Genomic DNA, 10022 nt, shown 5'->3' on the forward strand with positions numbered 1-10022 from the left:
TAGTGCTCTCCAGATTCTGGGCTACTCTGGGGACTGAAATGGCCCTGGGGCTGCACTCTGGGCTGCCAAGTAACACCCAGGTCACTACAGGCCCTCCTTCTGCCAGTCCCACTCCTGGCACTTCCCCTATGTTGGGGCTTATGCGGGGGGACAGCACAGTACAGTGGCCCTACACTGTGTGCGTGATGGGAGAAATTCTCCTTTGCCAGTTGCAGCTTCTACCCACTGCCAGAGCAGCATGCAGGGGATAGAATCTGTCCCCAGTGTTTTGTTCCCACCGTGCTCTCATATGGCAGAGCTGTAAATGATTACACTGGACCCTAGGCAGGGGAGAATCAGGTCCATAATCTTTAAACCAAAAGAAGCTAGAAAATTTGAGTGAAATCTTAGCTGCTGTAGGAAGAAACAAAACAGCAGAGACCCTGCACTAGCAGCGGGGCACAGGAGGAGTTTATCTGTGAAAGAATTCTCACCGCCTCTCTGCTCAGACAATCCTGAAAGCTGTAAGATTCCCACCTACGGTTAATCAGAGACAGAACTAAAGGCTTAATATTCAAAATGGATCCACATAAGGTTTTCCTAGACAGACACGTTTTATATAACAGGATATTGTATTTCTAGACCTGTGCTTGAGGGAGAGGTTATGGGTATTGCTTTTAAAAATATAATCAAACAAAAAAGGTTTTAGTGGCAATAAAGCACAGATGAAATTAAACTTCAACCAGCAATTGATCAGCTTTGGCCCTTAGGTAGTTTAGGTGTGTTTCATGTTACTAGTTTAGCTTCCTGGGCCTAGTTTTGTTTGTACAAGTCTGAGATGTTTTTCCCCTAAGGAGCTACTTGTTTTGACAACAATAACACAGGGCCTATATGCTAGCATAGGCTCTTAGGCTCAGGGGACCACTGGCACCAAGGTTCCGAGCAGGGAGGGAACTGGTGCTGAAGCTACTGTACCCGCAAGGTTCCCACATCACAACAAAGCGCATTGCCTAGTATCACATCAGGAAACTAACAGGGAAGAAGCATAAGCCAGTAGATTCCAACTTTAGCCCAGCACTAATCTTTACTCTGTCCTCCACGCGCTCACCCATCCCAACATACAGACTCACCTTCTCCCCAACACTTTCTGCTGTATAGAAAACAGTGACCCTTTCCTATGGTCCACTGCAACCATCATGCAATGTGTCAGAAACCCCAGCCCACCCCTACCTAATCTCAACATAACAGGCAGGGTCTTCTCCTACCCCCCAAATACACTCCTCATTCATACCAGAGACCTCTCCTTCCTCCCATTCACTCATTTTCTACAAGTGACAGTATCCATATGGAGACTAGAGGAGACAATATAAGCCACAGGTGTAAGTCACAAGAGCATTTCCCTGTGGGCAAATGACTTTAGGGGCTAATGCTATCTAGCTTTGATACTTAGATGACCCCCATTACTAGAGTATTTGAGCACCTCTCAATGGTTAATGTATTTAGCCTCATGTACCCCTGTGAGGTGGAGAAGTGCTATTATCCCTATTATACAGCTGGGGAACTGGAGCCCAGAGAAGTTAAGTGACTTGCCAATGGACATGTAGAAAGTCTGTGGCAAAGCAGGGAATTGAAGCCCTGTCTCTTGAGTCTCAGCCTAGCAGCCCCCAACTATTAGACTATCCTTCCACTCTAATTCTGAAAGGTGTTGAGCATTTCCTGAGATTTACCTTCCATTGACCTGAGGGCACACAGGTCTGAGCCACAGAAAACTGATCATATGAGAAAGTAACGGTCTTTTGCTCACAGGATGATGACTTGCTAGTTAACACCCTCTGTCTGCCTTTGTAGGCAGCTCTGAACTCCTCTAGCAATAATCTTCCTTTCTGGATTTTGCTCTTTTTATGAGAAGATTTACTTGTTGCATAGAAAAGCTTACCAGCAGCTTCACTAGGGTCTTTAGAAGCAACTTTACCCCACTGGAATTCATTTAAAGAGGTTTTTCATCATACTCTCCTCATCCTGTTTAATTTGGCGCCCGCAGTATCCTTCCTTCTGCTAGCTGACTTCAGAGACAGCCATATCTAAGAGCTAGCACGGTCTGGGCTTTATCAAGCTTTACAGATTTAAAGGGCCTGCATCACTAATAATGCTGCTATGGGCACATGTAAGTGAAGTTACTTCATGTCCAAGAGGAAGGCTTTAGCGATACAAATTTGTGTTGTGATCCTTAGTAGACTCCACAAGCCAGACCAGGTCAGATCTGGAACGGGAGCCCTTTGAAGGTGTCAGCCTCTCCCCAGTCAGGATTTTGAGGCATATTGGCAAGAACAGGGGGGAGTTTGCACTGCCATAGTCCACACTGTACTTGTTCTGCTGTCAGAGGACTTGAATCCCCAGGGGTGTTAGCTTGATCCCTTTCAGTTCACTAAGTTCAGCTTTGTTCATCACAATTATTACTGTGATGAACAAAATGGACTGATTTTAGATTAGAACATTAAGGTGCCCTTGAACCAGACAAATTAGATACCCTCTGTTCATATCAGCATTATGTTAGTAAATCCTTTTCCTGTGAGCAGACAAGAGCTCTGTGTGTGAGCAGGAGAATGTGTACATGTCGTATTAAGGGAATGCTGCACATCAGCTGCTTTCCCTGCCTGGGACAGCTACCCAAAACATGACTGTCTGGAAGGCTCAGCATTCCCTCTCTGCTGCTTTTGTCTCACACCCCTCTTACATTAAGAAAGAAAAGTCTCTGGATTGTCTAAGAACATAGCTGAGGTTGGATCCAATCCAGGAATTTAGTGTGAAGAATCCATTCAGCTTTGCTGTGGTAAATCATGTATTTATGTATTTAAACCATGCCGGCTTTCTCGTTCTTGAGAATAAACAGTCGACAAAAGAGAATCAAAATGTTATGTGACTTGAGCTCAAGGCTGAGCTTGACTGTAGACTCGCGAGAGATACAGGGCCAAGCCCTGAAATTCAGATCCCAGCTCAACCTCCCCAGGAGTTTGGATCAGTGCTTTGATCAGGCTCAGGCCCATAGTGAGGATTGCCTCTTAGGGCCCAACCCTGAGAGGAGCTGAGTGGTCTCAATTTGCATTGACTTCAGTGGAAGATGATAGTGCTCAGCATTCTACAGGAGGTTCTCAGCATTTCAGAGGATTGGGCCCTTGCTTTGTAGCCAGAGCACACTTGTGATCTGTCTGTGTGGCTTGTGTTAGCATTTTGCTCAAGCTGCCTTATGCATCAGGGTGCCACTTCTGAGCATAGTAACAAGTGATCTTCTCTCCTCATGGCTTTTCAGTCCCGGAGTAGCTGGAATACCATGAGGAGACCAGTTTGCATGATATTTTGTCCCATAAATAGTACCCCAAAGAGGGTGCAGGGAGACCCTTTAGAGAAAACACTCACAATTGTTGTAGAGTTACCAAGACATTCGGGTTCCTGTGGAGCTCAAATGAACAATCCTGGAATGTAATATGCTCGGGGAGCGGGATATGGGATGCTATCATTCTCTCTCTAAATGACAGAGCTATTGCCCTATTTCTTCTTAGTGAAGCAGGTGGTCTCAGCATAGCCACTCCCTCAATATTTACCAGTACAATGGTGATGCAGAAACAGAGCAATATGTGCAAGCTTCCAAGATTATTGCTACATGATGTTTTGTTATGGGTTCCTCACCCCTCCCACATGCTTTGCCTTGGCTAGTTTCTTCCAGTCCCTGCAAGCCCTGGTGTGTGTATCATTAGCTGCCATATACCAGATTCTGCTTAGATAACATAATGATGGGGGGGGGGCGTGCATTATAAATACATAGAATAGCAAGGACTCATTTGCCTCCCAAGGACATTGACGCAAAGCATTTGATCACCACTTAACCCCACCACCAGCCCCATCCTTTATATCTCGAGCAAATGAGACTCACCTCCAGAGTAGGAAGGAGCAGCCATCTTGGCCACGGAAGTGGAAGCTGGTGCCATTTTCCACTTCACAGCAGGAGTTGCCATGAGACAGGGAAAGGGTAAGTGATGAACTAGAAGTTGTTCTTGAAGTGGCATCTTCCATGAGGTAGCTTGGGATAGGGAAAAGTCATGACCAGAAAGCTTGTTAGAAAACCCCCTCACGTTAATATTTGTGAAAGAGGAGCCTTGTTATTCTCTAAACCAAGCCTGTACATTCACACAATATTTTAGTACATGGCTTCAGCCACAAGGGGGCTCAGCTTCTGGGGGCTTGTGACATTTTAGCTGTCTCTGTTATGACAAGTCAGATGCCTTCAGGGGCAAACGGTAATGTTCATTTGTTGCTTCTTGAGTGGTTTTTGGGTTGCCTCTGGTGCTAATCTGAGAGGTTGCATGACTCCAACTGCCTGCTCAGTCTTTCATGTCTAATTCCTGGGCTCCCTTCTGGGCATTGAGGACTAGTTGTGCGATAAGTGGCTCTGCTCTTGGCTTAGAATTAATTTACATTCAGAATGTTGCTATGAGTTCCCAAAGCCAGGGGTATCATTGCACTTAATAATTACTGTAGAACCTCATTAATTCACACTAGTGCCTAGGATTGGGAGACCCATTTCAGATCCTGCAATGAATATAAGACTGTTTCAGTCATCTGTCTGTCTAAAGTGGGGCTCCATGCAATGAGGCTTGGCCAAAAGGAGTTCATTGCAGCCTTTGTGCATCCAGGCTTGATTTAGCACCCACTGAAATCAATTGAAAGATTCCTGTTTACTTCAGTAGGTGTGAATTCAGCTCCCTAGTGAACACATTGGTTTTTTTTTTTTTAGAATTGCCATATTTATTTCCATGGCACCAGCATAAGCCTGACTCCCATTGCTAGGCTCGTGCCAATACAGTGATCGTTCTATCCTGCAGTGGTCACTAACGCTTCTTGCCCTCCCCCACCAACCTGCTCTCCTAAGGAGAGAAGGCTTTTCCCACCTAACATTATGCCTGCCCTGCCTCCTCCCCTCACATCACTCTCTGCAACCAGTACTTTGTATCCCACTTGCGTTAGTTGTAATTAGTTGCTGCCCACTATGCTAGTACCTATTATGTTTGTTTTATGCAAGTAATGAAACCTTACTAAGGCAAGCTCTCACTACAGGGCACTACTATTAACTCTTTCTTGGGCAGTGGGCTGAAGCGACCTCTTTGGGTTTTGTGCGGAAAACTAGGCCTGCAGATTAACCAAGTGAGAGGTAGCAGGCTTCAGCTGGACTTTGATTATTCTGTCACTTTGTGAGTTCTGTAGGACTGCATTGGGGATTTGCTGCAGTGCCTCGTTCAGCCCCTCTGGCAGTGAGTGGATTCCTTCTTGACATTGTTCCCTATCTAACTTCCTCTTTGGGTAAGAAGCAGTCCAACAGGTCTAGTAGTGGTGAGGTGCCAGTGTCCTGCAACTCTGCAAACCAGTAATTTTCCAGTGCTTTGAACAGGGGTTGGAATGAAGATCAGAGGCACTGGGACTTCCTTAATCTACTTGGCAGAGGGAAAGTCACTATCTTTGCTGAAGAGAAAAAAATGCATGTGAAGCAATCCATAGCCACCACCCAAATTAGAGGTTACAAGTGGAAGGTTAATATATGTGGTGACGCCACTAGCAATGTATGGGGGAGGTATTTATTTGCACTGCACAGAGCTTTAGTTGTGTGCTGGTTTGGGGCAGAACGTCTATTGACTTCAGGGGAAAGGCTTGCACAATCGGGACCATATTCAGCATCTACAGCTTCAGAGAACTGTTGGACTCTGAAGGCAGTAATGCTGGGTCCTTTTATGACCTTGTTTCTTCCTGCTCCCAGCTTTTACCTAAGCAAGCCAGAGTGAAAAAAAACTGGATGTAAATGGAAACGCTGGAGGGTCACGGTTTTCACAATAAAAGGCTTCCTTACTTAGAGCTAACTGCTACCTTGCAGAGATAATGCTTGTGAACAAATGAGAGGCTGTGGACTGCCATTGGGTCAATGGGTGTGGAGAGGGAGAGAGAAACTTTCCTACCTCTTCTGAAAATGTCTGTTTTCAACATTCCCAACCTCCTTCCCCTTTGCTGGTTGTGGGGACTTTTTCTTGACACATACTGGAACTCTCCATACCTTAGAAGAGCAAAGCCTGCAAGACTCAGGGGCATAGCACTATTGGGATGAGGTGGTGTTTGTATTTATCTTGTCTACTTGAAAGGCAAAGCACGATGAGTGCTAGCAGCTGATTGCTCTTTGTGGGAAGGTTAATAGGCCTTTACACCAATGTTGAAATTATTCAGGGCTGGGCCAAGTAGGTTTTTAAAAAAGACTCTCTAACTCTCAATAAGGTCAGACTAAATGTATATCCCCAGCTGTACCCCTAACTTTAAAGCAGAACACTCCAGCCCACAGTGGGAATTTTAGATGTACAAGGAATGTAGGACTAGTCTCATATGGGCAGCCTGAACTACACCACAGCTATCATGGGGCTTAGGGCACTAATCTAAGAACTGACCTCCACATCTCCTAATGCTCCTCAGAGGCAGTTTCCCCTTTGTCTACTTAAAAGTTGTTTTCATATTTCATCAACACTTGCACTTTTACACTTTCCTGAAACCTAGACAGAGACATGACAGAGGAATTAGGAAAAATAAAAATAGCACATACATGGCACTGTAACTACTTTTTAGACAACAGATTAGTTGTGGTATTTGTTCATTAAGGCCTTGTCATATCAAAAAGTTTGGTAGTTGTAAAGATAGACCTATCAAGCATTATGTTCAAATACCAAAATATTAAGAGTGAGAATTTGCACAGTACCCAAGCCAACTGCACCTCTGCTGTGAGAGACCAGAAGGATACCCTTTTAATTTCTGCTAGTTTTAAAGCTACATCATTGCCTCAGGATGCCTTGAGAGGGATTGTTTGAGCTACTGTTATTTATACCAAGCAAGTTCCCATTTTTAATATCAAGCAGACAGTTTACATCTCATAAACAACTCTCTACAGTTATATTCTTGGACTGGGAAAGGGACTATACGTTTGATTTCCATTCAACAGAGAGATCACCCATATGGTAGCATTGCCAACTGGCACATGGGGCAGATGCCAGGCATTGTTCTTCACCACTTCCAGTGGTTTAAAACTTTTATTCATTCTAATAAAGTTAAGCTTGAACTACAGTGGTTATCCTGGCAAACATCTCTGTATAAGGAGCAGCAGTTGAAAGAAAAAAAGCATTGCACCTTCAAATCAAACTTCGTGATATATATTCATACAAACAATTCAATAGATTTAACAAAAATATCCATAATGATCTTTTAGAATTGTCCATTCCTTGAACATTTAATTTGTAGGGTTTTTTTTTTTAAAGTCCACTTCTGAAGGGGCACTGTCATGTTAAATCTGTATATAGTAAAAGGTTTCTTTGGGTTATTAATAATACCTTAGATTATTGAGACCAAGGCCCGGATCCTGCAAATATTCATGCATGTGCTTAACTTTGAGCAGTCCCACTGAGTTAATGTACATGATTGTATGCAGAATTGGGGCCTAATTTGCTTATTGCTATTTCTACTGTTTCTTTTGTGTACTTCCTTCATCCTAGACAGTTAAACTGTACTAAAGAGTTAATTTCAGTCTCATGTTCTGATTCCAGGGCTATAATACCTGAGTTGCAAACAGTGCAGGAGAAATGTTTCAATCCAAACCCAAAACTGATTTAGTTGGAATTTTAAAATATTTACAATATTTGTATTACTACTTAGGTTTGTTTTTACTGAACGTAAATTTGTGGCTTGATTCACCTGACAGTGGGGAGATGGAGATTTTTAAGGTACCTTGAACTTCGTGTTGTTGGTAAATCATGCACTCATTTCAAATGCTGTTCAGGCGAGGTCATTTAAGCATGAAGGGTCTAGTTTTCCTCACCACTGGCTTCATCCTGGTGGAACTCAACTGACTTATGTGGAGTTACCCCTGATTGTGTGAGAGGAGAATCAGGACCAAAATGCTTTTGAAAATAATCTACATCTGATGTATTTTCTGCTATGTCTGTTACATTATCTATTGCACTGAAATACTCTTGTATGAAGACCTTCTGTCTGTCTAGACATGAAGAGCAGCATCAGATAGGAAGGCATTTTCTCATTGATACCTATTCTTCCATTGTATAAAGATGTACATACAATAATATACAAGGATCTCTGTGAATGATGATGAGTGTTTGCTACTGACAGGTAATGAAACAATAATGAAGCAGATGGTTGGAAAGAAATGTGTTATTTCTCTGTCCATAATTCTATATTTCAGCATAACCAACACTCCAAAGCACTAACATGGCTTAATAAATTTTTAAATGCATAGAAATATCATCTGCATTTAATTTACACTAATCCAGTTTTCGGGAAGGGGGAGGAAAGAAACATTTTAAAATACAACAGTTTTGATAAATTGTGCTAAAATATTCAGTTGAAATGCATAACATACTGTACCTTTAAAAAAATCATATAGAGTCTAAAATAACTACTGACTTTCCAAATTCTGCTAATACCAGTACTGAGTTCACTAAAATTAGTCACATGACTAAGGCAGACACAATTTGGACTGGACATAAGACTGGAATAGTATTTTGGGGCCAGATTGTACTACTTGCCGTGTCGCCAGCTTTCACAATTTTATCACAAGTCTCATGCTACTTGGTGGTTTTCTTCAAGTCCCAGCTCTTGGAATCCTGTGCATATGAGAGAATCTGGTTTTATTTTTTTAAAAAAAGGTCTGAGGTTACAGAGAAAAAATTATTGCAGATGAAGGTCTGAAAACGTGGCTTGAGTGTATCCTAATACTAAAGTATGGCAAATTTAAAAAAAAAAACAACAACCAGAATTATTACCTGTTAGAACATAATTTTAAGCCAGTTTCATGACTGGGGAGAGCGTGATGCATTATTTTTGAATGCTTGGGGTTGGCAATATTGCACTTGGCTCCTCGTGCGAAGGAGGCCCTCATGTGGACAGGGCTTTGTGGATTGCAAGGGTCAGGTTAGGATGGGACCCATTCCCAATTCTGCAAGAGATCCATTGCAAAAGTCCATAAAGTCTGAAGCTTTCAGAGTTTTCTGTTAAGCCCCTTCTGTGCTGTGGAACACTCCTTTAGAAGATTGCAGCGGAAGAGCTCCAGGAAGATGGGCAGTAGTAAGCTTTTGTACAGATGGCCCTGGGCTGCAGTGGATTCCCATCAATCCATGTAGGTCATCTGAAGCTGAGCCACCTGACTGTTCTGTGTGGGAGGCTCAAAACCCGCCCCAGCTCCCATGTTGGAAGTATGAGTAAAACTCCTCAGGGGTCCTCGCTGAGCTTTCCTTGCCCCTGGCTCTCTCCTGGTTGTGGGTGTTTCTGGAAGATGGTGACATCGAGCTCTCTTGACTGTGAAATAAATATTCTGTTGTAAACTTTAAGTTATTTGGTTTCAGCTCACTGCTGTCTGCTTCCTAGGCCAAGCAGTACTGTGCCTTATACGAAATAAATTTAAAAGACAGGCAGCATACTGTACGTGCGTCACAGACTTTCAAGAATTGAAGGCAAGGCTTATTATCGCAGCAAAGGCTGTTCATAGCATCGCAGGGTATTTTTCACTCTGTGTTGTGAAACCTGCATGCAAGCTAAGCTTTAAAAGCAATTCCCTCTGAGAAGACCTGTGCCTTTTCGAGCACAATTTCGTTGGTGTCTGGGCTGTATCGAACCATGGTTCCATTTATTGTACAGCTGCATACTAAGTAACCAGACAACCCTCACATTCAGCAAGTTATGTGACAAGGCAAGAACTGAAAAATAATGAGAACATGTCTTTTTTAATTACTCATCTCACCTCAGGATCTGGAGGACTTTTGTTCAAAATGAGCCAAGAGGAACAGATTTTATTACTGATATCAATTCTACAAAATAAAAGATTAACCTTTTCATTACTGCTAACAAAGGCAGGTAGGTGAAGGGCAAGGGGAATCACCTTGCGTGCAGGGCTATCTCACATAATTTGTTCTTAGTATGCCCTTACTGAAGTGCCAACATAGAAGAATGCCACCACA

This window comes from Eretmochelys imbricata, chromosome 8 (assembly GCF_965152235.1).
Source record: "Eretmochelys imbricata isolate rEreImb1 chromosome 8, rEreImb1.hap1, whole genome shotgun sequence".
Classification (NCBI taxonomy): Eukaryota; Metazoa; Chordata; order Testudines; family Cheloniidae; genus Eretmochelys; species Eretmochelys imbricata.